Source organism: Bos indicus, chromosome 22, assembly GCF_029378745.1.
Source record: "Bos indicus isolate NIAB-ARS_2022 breed Sahiwal x Tharparkar chromosome 22, NIAB-ARS_B.indTharparkar_mat_pri_1.0, whole genome shotgun sequence".
NCBI classification, from domain to species: Eukaryota; Metazoa; Chordata; class Mammalia; order Artiodactyla; family Bovidae; genus Bos; species Bos indicus.
In genome coordinates, this window is record NC_091781.1 from 20,490,969 (window position 1) to 20,508,648 (window position 17,680).

The window sequence follows — 17,680 nt, forward strand, 5'->3', positions numbered from 1 at the left end:
GATCTGCTTGTTCTCTAATTTCTTGGGGGTTGTTTTGGGGATTATTTTGATACCCAACAGGTAGGTCATCTGGGGCTTCTAATGGATGCATTCTCTGTTTGGATTCTTTACCTCCTTGGACTTCACCCTGTCTTAAGAATGTACTAGATCCTAACTTATTTAGCAGATCTCTTGCAAAGAAGAGGAACGGCATTTTGGCATGTACAAAAAAGTAGTGAGGATAACAGACCTGATTCCGCCGGCAAGGGGAGATGTAAATTGCCCCGCCTTTGGCTGTCCATCAACTTTGGTCACAGTACAGTCACAATTGGAGAGGCAGCCAGCTGGCCAAGGCAGAACAGAGCAGGCAGCTCTGGTGTCCACAAGAAATTCAGTCCCCTATCTACCACTCTCAGGGTGATCCAAGGCTCCACTGGAGTAATGAGGATGGATCAAGTGGGTTCTGGAGCGAAACAGGCACGCAGACCCCATTAGCTGGTGTGTGGAAATCTCTTATCCAAGAGGTGTGCAAGGAACTGGGTCTGGTCGGGGTTCCCCCTCAGCTGTCCCATGGTGGGTACTCAGGACATTTGGTCTTCCAGTGCCCCATTTCCGACAAAAACAGTCACTGATTCGGGCCCAGTCAGCTTCTTGGTGGTCTCTCTAACCTTCTCATCCCTCCAGGGTCCCCTCAAGGTGGTTGGTGAATCAGAGCAGACAAAAACTGCATTTTCTTTATTAGCCTCTTTTCCTTATTGCCTGCCACCATTAAGTTAAAGACCTTGAAGGCCTCCTCTACCAAGGTTGACAGTGGGGCTTGGGGCTCAGCCTCAAGCTTTGATAAGTTTTTCCAGATATCAGGAGGAGCCTGGGTGATAAAATGCATGGCCAATAGTGTCCTCTTTTCTCAGACTCAGAGTCTATACACTTGTTCTTCCTCAATGCCTCTGACACCTGGCTCAGGAAGACTGCTGGGTCTTCATCTTTTTTCCTGTGTAACCTCTTATGTAATTCTTATCATGATTTATACACTTCACCAAACACCTTTGCATTCTTTCTGAAAGACAAGTAATGTAACATCTTACCCTGGCTTGGCCTGTAGGATCGTCATAGTGCGGGTCACGTTCTGGGTTTGCGTCCCCGCCTGATGAAGTTAGTGGTGTGGATTGGTGGCCATTAGGCCATCTGCGTGTTCCCTGGCCTTTCCCATATATGCTCCTTTTCATCCGGGGTGCAACAGGGAGCCAGAATAACCATGGTGTCCTGCCAAGTGAGAGAGAATGGCAGCCCCAGCCTGACAAATTCTTCCTCAAACTTGTCAAGGTTCTCTGAGAATGTGACAAAACTCTCCTTACGTATTAACCCAGTTAGTTTAGGATCTCTCTTTGGGATGTTCCAGGGGCCCTTGAAGCACCCCAGAGTTAACCAGAAGTCAAGAGAATTTCAATTAGAATCTGGTATTTGTGAAGTCTGTCAATTTTAAAAAGTCTCAAATCACCTGATCAGATAGGATCATAGGTTTCTATGAAACAATACACATCCCTTGAGCTGTGGTGGGAGAAAAATCTAAAGTAAATACAGATTCCTTAAAGGCATAGGAACTCACACAATCTGTTGTTGTTGAAAGAAGCATCCAGGGCAACTTTGTTCTCTTATGAGAGAGAGAGAAACCAAATCCAGCACTGCACCAGCCTACTCTTAATAAAATCCATTTCCCTAATTAAATTCAATCCAACCCTAGAAAATCCTGAGCACATACGAAATCCTTTTCTCAATGTTCCTTTTCCACAAACCCTCTGCAACTTTCTATAGCCATACTTTGTCCCTCATTCTTTCCCCCATTCTGAACTAGCCAGCTCTAGGACAAAGTCACCCTTTTCCTTTCAACAAAATATCTTTCTGTTCTTCATGCCTTCTTTTCTGAGAACATGCATTCCACTTTCCTTAAGCAGCCATGGCTGCTCTGTACATTTGGTGTCCTTTAGTTGCTCAGTCGTTTCCGACTCCTTTGTGACCCCGCAGACTGCAGCCCGCCAAACTCCTCTGTCAGTGGGATTTCCCAGGCGAGAATACTGGAGAGGGTTGCCACTTCCTACACCAGGGGGTCTTCCCGACCCAAGGATGGAACCTGTGTCTCCTGCTTAGCAGGCAGATTCTTTACCACTGGGTACCTGGGAAGCTGAATCTTTACATTAGCATTCCATAAATGGATGGGGAACATGTCAGGGTGGCACCAAACATCTTTAGTTTCTCTCTCACAAGAAGACAAAAGTAGGTAAATTTAGACCGGTTTAGCAATGAATGTTCCAGTATTTTATCTTATTTGAAATGGCGTGAATATTCAATTAATTCCTATCATTTAGCTTAATTGTTTCAAATTTACCAAAATTTGGAGATGGATGTTTCCAAACTATTATTATTCCTATAGTGTTTACCAAAAAGTTCTTATCCCAGTTACACTTACTTACGAAAGATTTAATCGTATCAGGTTATTTTCCCTGCTGACAGATTTTATAACAGAAACAATATTCGCTGATTGACTTCCAGTAACCCAAGGTGCATGAAGGTAGTATACTTAACATTGATGTCTCTAAAGACAGGTCTGTATTAGTTAAACCCGCAAGTTTAAGCTAGACAAGTTAATTTCTACAGAACTGTACCTCTCATAGGTTTGCCAATTGAATGTGAAATGGCCCTTTTTTTCCCCTCAGTCTGGAGGACTACAGATGACTCAGCTCCTCAGTGCCTGCAAAACAGAGGAGAGAGATGCAAGCTCCTTGAGCTTGGGCAAGAAGAGTTACATTGAAAGAGCACAGGAGGGAAAAACACAAGCTCCTATCTTTTCTTTTTATTCTTTAAAATGCGCTAAGCAACCCAAGGCTGAAGTCTCAGCCAGCATGGGCTGTGTTTGTGTTTCAAGGCTTAAGTGTTCCACCATGCCCACAATGTCGGCAAAGACGAGCAGGAGCAGTTGGACAGACAAAACTACACCACAAACAAAGATACCCATCACAGAACTTAGGGACCCAAGCAAGACGTTTTCAGGATAAAGGGGACTGGAGTGTAGATGTGAGGGCCAAGGGAGAAGTAAAGGGAGGAGGGACAGAAAAGACTGAAAGAGAGAGAGAGACAGAAAAAGAGAGATTGCACTTTGAACCCACCACCTGGGGGTGTGTATTCGGGCACCAAGCTGCTTGCTTCCAGAAAGGACCCGTGAAGGAGGGAAGATCCTGTCCACTGCCAGCCAGGGTGATCAAGCCTGGAAACCAGGCAGTTGTACATCGTCTGTGGGACTGCACCCACAGGTGGGACTCTCACCCACAGGTACACCAGTATATAGAAATCTGCCACTTTAGCTTGTTCCCAACAGGACTTCTCCCAGTGGCAGGAAAAAGGTGAGAAGATTGGGACAATCACATTTCCAGCCACTACATGATATGAGATTTGAACCTCTGGCACTCTCATAAATCTCCAGTCAGGGAGTGCCTGCTGGACCACAGTCTGCACAGTGTGAGGCATGCCTCTCCCACCACTGCTTGTCACCCGTGAAGGTGAGCCATTGCCAGCCAGAGGGACATGGAATCACAGGCTGAGAGGAGTGATGCTGTAGCTGCCTGATGCCCACTCTACTGGAAGGATAAGACAGACGAGAGGACAGACAAAGAAGTAAGGTATTTCAGGAGAGGGAAAGGGGAATGGTGAAGGAAAAGGACAAAGAGGAAGGGGAGACCATTGCTTGAAGAAGGGTACTGAGGCCCCAGGGACCAGGAAGGCAGACTTACCAAACGTGGTGATGCTGAAACAGGAGTTTCAGGCGGCTGCTTGTCACCCATGGGGAAGCTGTGTTTGGTGCTCCAAGAGGTGCCCAGATCCCCTCCCCAGAAGGGACCAAGCTCCATGTTGGGCGCCACAAAATATGTTACTGACCAGAATTGTTGGCCTCCTTAATCAAAGGAAATTGGTCAGAGGCCAGATGAAAAATTGCAGGCAAGACTTTTATTGGGGCCTCTGCCGCAGCAATGGGAAGCAAGAACAAACAATAGGGTCCTTGCTCGCTCACACCCTAGTGGTTTTAATTTTCATTTCCCTGGTAATTAGTGATGTTGAATATCTTTTCATGTGTCTGTTAGCCATGTCCAGATCCTCTTTGGGAAAATATCTATTAAATTCTACCCATTTTTAATCGGGTTGTTTGTTTTTTTGTTGTTGAGATATATAAGTCATCTATATATGTTGGGTAATTAACCCCTTCTCCACAGTAGCATTTGCAAGTATCTTTTCCCCTTCAGTAGATTTTTTTTTTCATTTTCTCAGTGATTTTCTTTGCCTTAAATAGCTTTTAAGTTTAATTAGGTTCCATTTGTTTATTTTTGTATTTATTTGCTTTAGGAGACAGATCCAAAAAATAAATATTGCTGTAATTTATGTCAAAGCATGTTCTACCTATATTTATTTTCTCTAGGGGTTTTATAGTATCTTATCTTACATTGCATCTTTAGTAGAGAATATTCAGAGTCAACTGATACGCAAAGAAACATTAGTATTGATACATCATTGAGGGCCCTTTGGTTATAAGCATTAGAAACCAATCCTCTTATAAATGCAAATGAATGTCTTAAACAAAACTAGATAGGCCATCAAACCTAAGACAGAAATATAGCTATTATCAAGGAATGGAGTAAGAGAAAATATGGACAAGTTCTTCCAAGCCTATCTTACAATAGTGCTTGTCTACACATTTTCTGTTCTTAAGATACAGTGCTTGTAGGGAGGTTGTGACTTAAGTTTGTGTGGGTCAAGCATCTGCTTCCTAGCCAGAGAAGAAGAGGCAGCTTGATTGACAGCTACAACATTAAATGAGGGAAGAAGTGAATTGAGAAAATAAGCATGCGGTCTACTACAAGAAAGAAATTATTAAGCAGGTTAAAACTATGTGTCCTGCATATACATATATGATTATCCTAGTAACAATAACTACCCTTAGTTGAGGGGCTTCTCAGGCAGCACAGTGGTAAAGAATCTGCTTGCCAATGCAGGAGACGTAAGAGATCTGGGTTCGATCCCTGGGTCAGGGAGATCCCCTGGAGTAGGGAATGGCAGACCTCCAGTATTCTTGCCTGGAGAATTCCATGGACAGAGGAGCCTGGTGGGCTACAGTCCGTAGGGTCACAAAGAGTCGGACTCGACTGAGCACAGCATAGCAACCCTTGGTTGAACACTTACTATATTCTTAATGCTCATCTGTTTTCTCTGTTGGCAAGGGTGCACGCCTTTGGACCTCTCAACATCTAAAGATGGATTGTAATACTAACTCCAATTTACATAGGTGGAAACTGACACTCAGAAAGGTTAAATTACCTAATGTCATACAATGAGAATATGGTGAGTATAGAATTTAACCTGTGGCTGACTGGCTACAAAGCCCATGAATTTATCTGCCAGAATACATTGTCAATAACAATATATATTGATCATGACTGCTGTTTTAATTTCTCTCAGTGCCAGCAGTCTAAAACAAATGATGGACTAAGTATTAGAGCCTAATGTCTGTTTCACTAAAGCAATACTTGGGTACTCCCTCACCACCACCCCCCACCCAAATGGGTTTTTCTCTAAATTTAGTTAATTCTAAAATCTCTTTGCTGGATTATTTCTATCTACTCTAGAATAGTTGGACATTAGCTTTAAAAGGGTGAATCCAGCTTTTGTTTGTTGGGAGGTTTTTTAAATTATCAATTCAATACCCATGCTAATAATTGGTCTATTCAGATTTTATGTTTCTGCATGATTCAGTTTTGATGTAGACCCCATGTTTCTAGGAATTTCTTCAAGATAAAGCAATTATCCTTAAATTAAAAAATAAATTAAAAAAAAAGCCTAGGCACAATGAAAGTATTATACTTAATGTTGACTCTTAGCTTAATTTCTCTTGTATTTAGAATTGTTTGATTTGTAAGCACTTACTTTTCTTTGTTATTGTTATTCAGCTGCTAAATCACGTCCGATTCTTTGTGACTCCATGAACTGCAAAGGCTTCCCTGTCCTTCAGAGTCTCCTGGAGTTAGGTCAAATTCATGTCCATTGAATTCGGTGATGCTATATAACCGTCTAATCCTCTCACCCTCTTCTCCTTTTGCTTTCAGTCTTTCCCAGCATCAGAGTCTTTTCCAGTGAGTTGGCTCTTTGCATCAGGTGGCCAAAGTGTTGGAGCTTGAGCTTCAGCAAGAATCCTTCCAGAGAATATTCAGGGTTGGTTTCCTTTAGGATTGACTGATTTGATCTCCTTGCAGTCCAAAGGGCTCTCAAGGATCTTCCCAGCACCACAGTTTGAAAGCATCAATTCTTTGGTGCTCAGCCTTTTTCATGGCACAGTTCTCACAGCCATACAATACTTTAATTGTGCCATCCAAAATGTAGGCAAAACCAGGTTTTCCTACTGGAAAAACCATAGCTTTGACTATATGGACCTTTGTTGGCAAAGTGATGTCTCTGCTTTTTAATACACTGCCTAGGTTTGTCATAGATTTCCTTCCAAGGAGCAAGCGTCTTTTAATTTCATGGCTGCAGTCACCATCCACAGTGATTTTGAAGTCCAAGAAGATGAAATCTGTTACTGCTTCCCCTTTTTCCCCTTCTATTTGTCATGAAGTGGTGGGACCAGATGCTACAATCTTAGTTTTTTGAATGTTGAGTTTTAAGCCAGTGTGTTCATTCTTTTCTCTCACCCTTATATAGAGGCTCTTTAGTTCCTCTTCACTTTCTGCCATTAGGGTGGTATCATCTGCATATTTGAGGTTGTTGATATTTCTCCCAGCAGTCTTATTCCAGTTTGTGATTCATCTGGCCGGGTATTTCTCATCATGTACTCTACATATAAGGTAAATAAACAGAGTGACAATATACAGCGTTGTCTTACTTGTTTTTTTAATTTTGAATCAGTCGGTTCTTCCATATCCAGGTCTAACTGTTGCTTCTTGACATGCATATGGGTTTTTCAGGAGGCAGGTAAGGGGATCTCATACCTCTGTCTCTCTAAGAATCTTACACAGTGTGTTGTGATCCACATTGGCAAAGTTTTTAGCATAGTCAGTGAGGCAGAAGTAGATGTTTTTTTCTGGAACTCCCTTGCTTCCTCCATGATCCAACAAATGTTGGCAATTTGATCTCCTCTTCTTCCACCTCTTTGAAACCAAGCTTGTACATCTGGAGTTCTCAGTTCATATATTCCTAAAGCCTAATTTGAAGAATTTGGAGCATAGCCTTGCTAGCATGTGAAATGAGTGCAATTGTACACTAATTGGAATATTCTTGGCATTGACCTTCTTGGGGATTGTAATTAAAAGTGAATTTTCCAGTCCTGTGGCCATTGTTAAGTTTTCCAAATTTGCTGTCATATTGAGTGCAGCACTTAAACAGCACCAGCTTTTAGGATTTTAAATAGCTCAACTGGAATTCCATCACCTCCTCAAGCTTTGGTTTTAGTCATTGTTCCTAAGGCCCACTTGACTTCACACTCTAGAACATCTGGCTGTAGGTGAGTGACCACACCATTGTGATTATTTGGATCATTAAGACCTTTCTTGTATAGTTCTTCTATGTACTCTTGCCACCTCTTCTTAATCTCTTCTGCTTCTGTTAGGTCCGTACTGTTTCTGTCCTTTATCTTGCCCATCCTTGTAACGTAATGTAATGTAATGTAATGTTCCCTTGATATCTCTTATTTTCTTGAAGATCTCTAGTCTTTCCCATTCTATCATTTTCCTCTATTTCTTTGTGTTGTTCACTTATGAAGCCCTTCTTATTTCTCCTTGATACTCTCTAAAACTCTTGTGTTCAGTTGGATATATCTTTTCCTTTCTTCTGTGCCTTGTCCTGCTCTTCTTTCCTCAGCTATTTCTAAAGCCTCCTCAGACAACCTCTTTGCCTTTCTTTCATTTCTGCTTCTTTGGGTAGTTTTGGTCACTGCCTCCTGTTCAGGGTTAGGAATCTCTGTCCATAGTTCTTCAGGCACTCTGTCTACTAGATCTAATCCCTTGAATCTAGTCCATAGTTCTTCAGGCACTCTGTCTACCAGATCTAATCCCTTGAATCTATTCATCATCTCCACTGTATAATCATAAGGGGTTTTATTTCAGTCATACCTAAATGGCCTAGCAGTTTCCCTACTTTCTTCAATATAAGCCTGTGTTTTGAAATAAGGAGCTCACGATCTGAGTCATAGTCAGCTGCAGGTCTTGTTTTCGCTAACTGAATAGAGCTTCTCCTTTTTCAGCTGCAAAGAATAGAAATCAGTCTGATTTCAGTATTGACCATATGGTGATGTCCACGTGTAGAATCATCTCTTGAGTTGTTTGAAAAGGGTGTTTGCTATGACTAATGTGTTCTCTTGACAAAACCCTGTTCGCCTTTGCCATGCTTCATTTTGTACTCCAAAGCCAAATTTGCCTGTTGTTCTGTGTACCTCTTGACTTCCTACTTTTGTGTTCCAATTTCCTATGATGAATAGGACATCTTTTTTGGTGTTAGTTCTAGAACGTGTAGTAGGTCTTCATGGAACTGGTCAACTTCAGCTTCTTAGGAATCAGTGGTTGGGGTATAGACTTGGATTACTGTGGTATTGAATGGTTTGCCTTGAAAATGAACTGAGATCATTCTATTATTCAGGAGATTGCACCCAAGTACTGCATTTTGGACTCTCTTGTTGACTGTGAGGGCTTCTAATTTCTTCTAAGGGATTCTTGCCCGTATTAGTGGATATAATTGTCATCTGAATTAAATTCTCCTATCCCCATCCATTTTAGTTCACTGAGTCCTAAGATACCAGTGTTCAGTCTTGCCATCTTCTGCTTGAGCACGTCCAACATACCTTGATTTATGGACCTAACATTCCGGGTTCCTACTCAGTATTGTTCTTTACAGCATAAATTTTGCTTTCACCATCTGACATATTCACAACTGAGTGTCGTTTCTGCTTTGGCTCAGCCACTTCATTCTTTCTGGAGCTATTAGTCATTGCTCTATGCTCTTCCCCAGTAGCATATTAGACACCTTCCGACCTGGAGGGCTCATCTTCTGGTGTCATATCTTTTTGCCTTTTCATACTGTGCATGGGGTTCTCCAGGTAAGAATACTGGAGTGAGTTGCCATTTCCTTCTCCAGTGGACCACGTTTTGTCATAACTGTTCTCTATGACCATCTTGGTTGGCACTGCATGGCATGGTTCATAGCTTCATTGAGTTACACAAGCCCCTTTGCCATAACAAGGCTGTGATGCATGAAGGGGTACTTCTTTTAGGCCAATTAATTAGAGCTTATTTACAAATGAACCCCTCAGCAATATTATCCAAAGACAAAGACAGATACTGAAGCATACATTTATCCAGACATACACAGTGAGAGATCTAACTTCATTTTCTAAACTTAGTCATAAATCAGATCACAAGATAAAACTAACTAGTTTATAAACAGTTCGAACAATAAAAATTTTAAAGGCTTCATTCCACGTTTGTTTGTTTTTCCCTTAGTTTCAGGAATTACAAATGGTCTAGATAAGATAACTGTTCCTGAGACCCTTGGTCTCAAGGCTCAGGAAGAGAAAGTCAAACTCTCCAAGGATACTTAGGGTCAGAATTCATTTTTTAAAGTATATAACAAGCTAGATTTCTCTAATTGAATGTGCAAAAAAGAACCGATTTTGCAATTTCAGAAAACTTTTTTTTTGACCAGTTTTCTCTGGACTCCGAACATGGTGGCCAAACTGTCAAAAATCATCCTTTTCTTCCTGTGGTCATAGTTATATAGCTAAAATTTAAACCAGGCAACGGTCAAATTGGCCAGCATAACAGGAGCAGACTGGCTGATGAAATGTTGTCCCAGCAGGAATTGTCCCTCTGGGGAGGTTGGGGCCTTAGTTTGATCAGAAGAATCTGAAGGAATAAGGAAAGTTGTAGGAGAGGGATAGGAGAAGTTAAATTCTTTAGAATGTTAGATTTTTCTGATTCCTCAGGCCTTTGATTATAGAGAAAGTCCCAGGCAAAGGGGAACCTCAGTCCATTTTCCCATCCTCCAACTTAAATAAAGGTCAGGCACTGTTACAGCAAAACCCAAGTTTTCCTTTTTCTCAGCCCATTTGTCTTAGAAAAGAGATTCTCCCTTGTTGAGCAACCTGCAATCGATAATAAGAACAAGAGCGAGAGCACTCCTAAAATGGAATCTAGTGTCCCTGAAACATCTACCAGGAGGCTTTTACCTAAAAGGGATCTGGAGCTTCTCTGAATTCCCTTAGGTTTTGATGGGTTTTTAGGCATTTTTATTTTCCCTTTTTTTCCCATTGATTCCTAACCAGATGTCTCTGGTTGAATCCGTCCCTTGCCTAAGGGGTCCCCTGTTGGGGACATTTGAACCAATGCCAGAGGGTGGCCAGGGCTGTCCTTATGGGGGGTCCATTGTCTATAGAGGTTATATCCTATGGCAAGTCTTCCTAAGCCGGGGTGTGTTCCTCATGACTGAGCATCTATACAGAATGCTATAGTTTATAATTATAGTTTATAATTCAGGTTTCTGGGTAGCAGCCAGCCCAGTAGGCTGTCCATAGTAGCAGGTAGGCTGCCAAGGCCTGGAGTGAAGAGGGTCTGATAGATGCAAAGAGGACCCTTGAAGAAATTGGAGCTGGTTGCTATGGAAGATGGCATGGAATTTAAAGCTTTTAAATTTAAAGAGAGTCAGGAGGCAAAGAAATTCTTATAATAAACTTACGGACAGTGAGTGAGGTGAGAGACTAGCCAGCAGAAGAAACCAAAATCTATTTCCCTGTCTGGCAGCTAAGATGAAATTGGGAATCATCTGATGCTTTTGTCTGACACAGACACCACCAGACTTGGCAGTGTTGGAGATGCAATTTGGGAGTGATATGCCCTCCAAGGGCATAGAGATAAGAAGTGAGAAATAGACCTTGTTGTGTAAGTAAGTTGGGAATGAAAAGCATAGTGGAGGGCTCCATATGGGACAGTGAAAGAGGGAGAGCGAGAGCTAGAGGGAGAGTGAGAGAGGGACCCCTTGGGCTCCTGCATGGTCTGAAACTGCAGTTCCACCACGTCCCAAAGGACGGTGTCAGCTGTCTCCCATGCATTATTTGAATCTGCACAGCCTGAGGAATTCCCACACCACTCCCAATATTCAGGGAGCCATAATACTATGAGTGGACAGAGGTTAGGCCCTGCATGTCTTGAAAAGAAAGCGAAGGGGAGAGCAAGAAAGAAAGCAAGAGCAAGGGGCCTCAAGCCACAGCTGAGCAAAGCCTGGGGTTTACCCTGACTTTCCAAATTCCCAAATATGATTTCCAATGGCCTTGGCCCTCAGCAGCCTGAAGCAGGGTTTCGGTTATTGGGATTGAGGTTGAGTCACAGCAGGGAGAGCACCAAATCCTAGCCACTTGGCCAGTGGTCAGTGACAAGGCCCTGGGTCTTCGGCTTTGCAGAAAAGAGTTCCTACAAAGATGGAAAGTAGTGAAACAAGAATTTATTAGGAAAAAAGAGTACAGTCCGTGTGGATAGACACTGGGCAGGCTCAGAGAGAGAGACAGGTGCTGAGTTGCGCACGTGTGGCAGTTTGGATTACTTTTATGGTACATTTCTTCCAAGTTTCCTTTGATCAGTCACTTTGACTTGCCGGGTTCTGAGTCTGTATTTGGTACATCTCAGGATCTTCCCATATGTGTGTGCATGTATCTTAGCCAAGATGGATTCTAGCGAAGAGGCCTGTGGGTAGTGACATCACTTACTATGAGGGGATGCCCCCTCTCTTTTGACCTCCCAGAAGCCTTTCTGTGCATGTGTAGTTAGGAAGGTCTCTGCGACTTCGAGGACTGTGTGGTCTTTCACCTCCTACCTGGGCAGTGCCCAGCCTCCTCCATCACCCTGCTTTCATAAGATTTCTGCTGTTACAGAGTTGCTGTCCACAGGAGAGAAACTCTTCAGCCTGAGGTCCATCTGTCTGCTCTCTCAACCTTATTAGTCATCTTTTTAAAGTCTATTTTATCTAATATAATTATTGCTACTCCAGCTTTTTTGGGGAGGTGGGGGGAGTTTCCATTTACAGGGAATATCTTTTTCTTTTTTTAATTTACTTTTTTATTAAAGTATAGCGGAATTATAATGTATTAATCACTGCTATACAGCAAAGTGACTCAGTTGCACATATATGTACATTCATTTTCATATTCTTTTCTATTATGGTTTATCACAGGATATTTAATATAGTTCTCTGTGCTATACAGTAGGACCTTGTTGATCCATTCTGTGTATACCACTATCCATTCGCTAATCCCAAACTTCCCACTCCTACCCTCTTCCACCCCCCACTTGGCAGTTACCAGTCTATTCTCTATGTCTCTAGTTTTGTTTCTGTTTAACGGATTCATTTGTGTCATAGCTTAGATTCCACATATAAGTGATAACATATGATATTTGTCTTTGTCTTTCCAACTTACTTAGTATGCTAATCTCTAGTTGCATCCATATTGCTGCAAATGTCATTATTTAATTCTGCTTCATGGTTGAGTAGTATTCCATTGTATATATGTACCATATCATCTTTTAAAAAAAATTTTTTAGAGTATAGTTTCTTTACAATATGGTATTATTTTCTGCTGTATAGCAAAGTGAATCAGCTATACATATACGCATATCCTCTGTTTTTTTGGATTTCCTTCCCATTTAGGTCACCACTTGATTAGCATCATCTCTTCTGTCCAGTAGATTCTCATTAGTTACCTATTTTATACATAGTAGTGTACATATGTCAGTCGAAATCCTCCATTCATTGCACTCCCCTTCCATCCACCCCACTACCACCCCATGTCCACACATTTTCCTCTACCTCTGTGTCTCTATTTCTGTGTTGCAAACAGGTTAATCTGTACCATTTTTCTAGATTCCACTTATATACATTAATATACAATATTTATTTTTCTCTTGCTGACTGACTTCACTCTGTATGACAGTCTCTAGGTCCATTCATACTCTGCAAATGGCACAATCTCCTCCTTTTTTATAGCCGAGTAATATTCCATTGTGTATATGTACCCCCTTTTTTTTTAATCCATTCCTCTGTTGATGGACATGTGGGTTGCTTACATGTCCTGGCTATGTAAACAGTGCTGCAATGAACATTGAGTACATGTTTCTTTTGGAATTATGGTTTTCTCCAAGTATATGCCCAGTAGTGGCATTGCTGGATCATATGGTACTTCTTTTTATTTTTTTAATTGGAGAATAATTGCTTTATAGTCTAGTGTTGGTTTCTGCCATAGAACACTGTGAATCAGCCATAATTATACATATATATATGTATGTATTTTGCATATGATAGTATATATATGTCAAGGCTGCTTTCTCAATCTGTCCCACCCTCTCCTTCCCCCACTGTGCCCACGTCTTTTCTTTACATCTGCATCTCCATTCCCTCTCTGCAAATATGTTCATCAATACTGTTTTTCTAGATTCCATATATATGTGTTAATATACAGTATTTGTTTTCCAATTTCTGACTTACATCACTCAGTGTAACGCATTCTGGCTTCATTCACCTCACTGCAACTAACTCAAATTCATTCTTTTTTATGGCTGAGTAAAATTTCATTGTATATATGTGTCACATCTTCCTTATCCATCTATCTGTTGATGGACATTTAGGTGGCCTCAGTATCCTGGCTATTATAAATAGTGTTGCAATAAACATTGGGGTATATGTACCTTTTTGAATTGTGTTTTTCTTTGGATATATGCCCAGGAGTGTGATTGCTGAGTCGTATGGTAGTTATATTTCTAATTTCTTAAGGAATCTCCATACAGTTCTCCATAGTGGCTGTATCAATTTACATTCCTACCAGCAGTGCAGGAGGGTTCCCTTTTCCCCATACCCTCTCCAGCATTTATTGTTTACAGATTTTTTGACGATGGCCATTCTGACCCCTGTGAGCTGTAGTTTTGATTTGCATTTCTCTAATAATGAGTGCTGTTGAACATCTTTTCATGTGTTTATTAACAAACAGAATCCAACAACACATTAAAAGAATCATACATTGTGATCAAAAGAGCTTTATCCCAGGGATACAAGAGTTCTTCAGTTTGGTAGCTCAGTTGTGTCTGACTCTTTGTGAGTCCATGGACTGCAGCACACCAGGCTTCCTTGTCCATCACCAACTCCCGGAGCTTGCTCAAACCCATGTCCCTCAAGTTCGTGATGCCATCCAACTATCTCATCCTCTGTCGTCCCCTTCTCTTCCTGCCTTCAGTCTTTCCCAGCATCAGGGTCTTTTCCAAGGAATCAGGTCTTCGTATCAGGTGGCCAAAGTATTGGAGTTTCAGCTTCAACATCAGTTCTTCCAATAAATATTCAGGACTGATTTCCTTTAGGATGGACTGGTTGGATCTCCTTGCTGTTCAAGAGACTCTCGAGAGTCTTCTCTAACACCACAGTTCAAAAGCATCACGTCTTCAGTGCTTGGCTTTCTTTATAGTCTAACTCTTACATCTATACATGATTACTGGAAAAGCCATAGCTTTGAGTAGATGGACCTTTGTCAGTAATGTCTCTGCTTTTTAATACGCTGTCTAGGTTGGTCATAGCTTTTCTTCCAAGGAGCAAGTGTCTTTTAATTTCATGGCTGCAGTCACAATCTGCAGTGATTTTGGAGCCCAAAAAGATAAAGTCTGTCACTGTTTCCATTGTTTCCCTATCTATTTGCCATGAAGTGATGGGACTGGATGCCATGATCTTCGTTTTTTGAATGTTGAGTTTTAAGCTAACTTTTTCACTCTCCTCTTTCACTTTGATCAAGAGGCTCTTCAGTTCCTCTTTGCTTTTTCCACAAGGCTAGTATCATCTGCATATATGAGGTTATTGATATTTCTCCCAGCAATCTTGATTCCAGCTTGTGTTTCATCCACTTCTTAAGTATATACAAACCAATCAATGTTATACACTGTATTAGCAAATAGAAAGATAAAAACCATATGATTTTCTCAATAGATGCAGACAAAGCTTTTGGAAAAATTCAACACCCATTTATGATTAAAAAAAAAAACTGTCCAGAAAATAGGCATGGAAGGAACATACCTCAACATGTTAAAAGCCATATACGATAAACCCACAGCAAATGCTGTTCTCAATGGGGGAAAATCTGAAACCATCTCCTTTAAGATCAGGAACAAAACAAGGGTGCCCACTCTCGCCACTCTTATTCAACATCATTTTGGGACTCCTAGCCATAGCAGTCAGAGAAGATTTTTATTATTATTATGACCATTCTCACTAGTGTGAAGTGATAACTTCATTGTGGTTTTGATTTGCATTTTTCTAATAATGAGCAATGTTGAGTATCTTTTCATGTGTTTGTTGGCTATCTGTATGTCCTCTTGGAGAAATTTCTGTTTAGGTCTTCTGCCCATTTTTTGATTGGGTTGTTTGTTTTTAGGTATTGAGCTCCATGAGCTGTTTGTATATTTTGGAGATAATCCCTCATCAGTTGCTTCATTTGCAAATATTTTCCCTCATTCCAAGGGTCATCTTTTTGTCTTGTTTATGGTTTCCTTTCTGTGAAAAAGCTTTTAAGTTTAATTAGGTCCCATTTGTTTGTTTTTGTTTTCATTACTGTCAGAGGTAGATCAAAAAAGCTCTTGCTGTGATTTATGTCAAAGATTGTTATGCCAATGTTTTCCTCTAAGAGTTGTATAGTGTCCAGCCTTACATTTAGGTTTTTAATCCATCATAAGTTTGTGTGTGCATGGTGTTAGGGAGTAGTTAATTTCATTCTTGTATGTGTAGCTGTTGAGTTTCCCCAGCACCAGTCATAAAAGACACTGTCTTTTCTCCATTTTATATTCTTGCCTCCTTTATCTAAGACAAGATGTCCATAGGGGTTCACATTTATGTCTGAACTTTCTATCCTGTTTCATTGATGTGTGTTTCTGTTTTTCTGTCTGTATCACACTGTCCTGATTACTGTAGCTTGTTGTGTATTTTGAAGTCTGGGAGCCTGATTCCTCCAGCTCCGTTTTTCTTTCTCAAGATTGTCTTGGCTGTTTGTGGTCTTTGATATTTGTGTGTGAATTGTGAAATTCTTTGTTCTAATTCTGTCAATACCAATTTTTGGTATTGGTATCAAACTTGACCATTGGTAGTTTGATAGGGATTGCACTGAATCTGTAGCTTGATTTGGGTAGTATAGTCATTTTCAAAATATCGATTCTTCCAGTCCAAGAACGTGATATAGCTCTCCATCTCTCTGTGTCATCTGTGATTTTTTTTTTAAAATCATTATCTTACAGTTTTCTGAGTACTGGTCTTTTGCCTTCTTAAGTAGGCTTATTCCTTAGATATTTTATTCTTTTCATTGAAAAAGTAAATGGGATTGTTTCTTTAAATTCTCTTTCTGATCTTTTGTTGTCAGTGTATAGGAATGCAAGAGATTTCTGTGCATTAATTTTGTATTCTGGAATTTTGCAAAATTCACTGATGAGCACTAGTAGCTTTCTGGTGGCATCTTTAGGATTTTCTATGTATAGTATGATATCATCTGCAAACAATAGCAGTTTTACTTCTTATTTTCCAATTTGGGTTCCTTGTATTTCTTTTTCTTCTCTGATTGCTTTTACTAGAGCTTCCAAAAGCATACTAAATAATGGTGGCGAGAGTGGACTTGACTTTTTCTTGACCTTGGAACAAGCACGTTCAGCTAATCACCATTGATAATGATGTTTGCTGTGGGTTTGTCATATGCGGCCTTTATTATATTGAGGTAGATTGCCTCTATGCCCACTTTCTGGGGAGGTTTTATCATAAACAGGTATTAACTTTGTCAGAGGCTTTTTCTGTATCTATTGAGATGATCATATGGTTTCTATATTTCAGTTTGTTAATATGGTATATCACATTGATTGATTTGCAAGTATTGAAGAATTCTTGCACATCTGGGATAAATCCCACTTGATCACAGTGTGTGGTCCTTTTAATGTGTTGTTGGATTCGGTTTGCTAGTATTGTGTTGAGGATTTTTGTTTCTATGTTCATTATAGATGTTGCCCTGTAATTTACATTTTAGTGTGATATTTTAGTCTGCTTCTGGTGTCAGACTGATGGTGGCCTCTTAGACTAAGCTTGGGAGTGTTCATTCCTCTGTAATCTTTTTGAAAAGTTTGAGAAAGACGAGCACTAGCTCTTCTCTAAATATTTGATAGATTCACTTGTGAAAACATCTGGTCCTGAATTTTTGTCAGAAGATTTTTAATCATAGTTTTAATTTCATTCCTTGTTATTGATCTGTTCATATTTTCTATTTCTTGTGGGTTCACTTTTGGAAGGCTGTGCCTTTCTAAGAATTTGGCCATTTCTTCTAGGTTGTCCACTTTATTGGCATATAGTTTCTTGAAGTAGTCTCTTTTTATCTCTGTGGTGTCAATTGTAATTTCTTTGTATTATTTATTTACTTATATCATCTTGTTGGATTGACTTCTTTTTAATCACATAATGTCCTTTTTCATCCCTTATTAGTCATTGTTTTAAAGTCTATTTTGTCTAATATAATTCTTGCAACTCCAACTTTCTCTTTTGGTTTCCATTTGCAGGGAATATCTTTTTCTGTCCCTTCACTTTCAGCCTCTTTGTGTCCTTACATATGAAGTAAGTATCCTGTAGGCAGCAT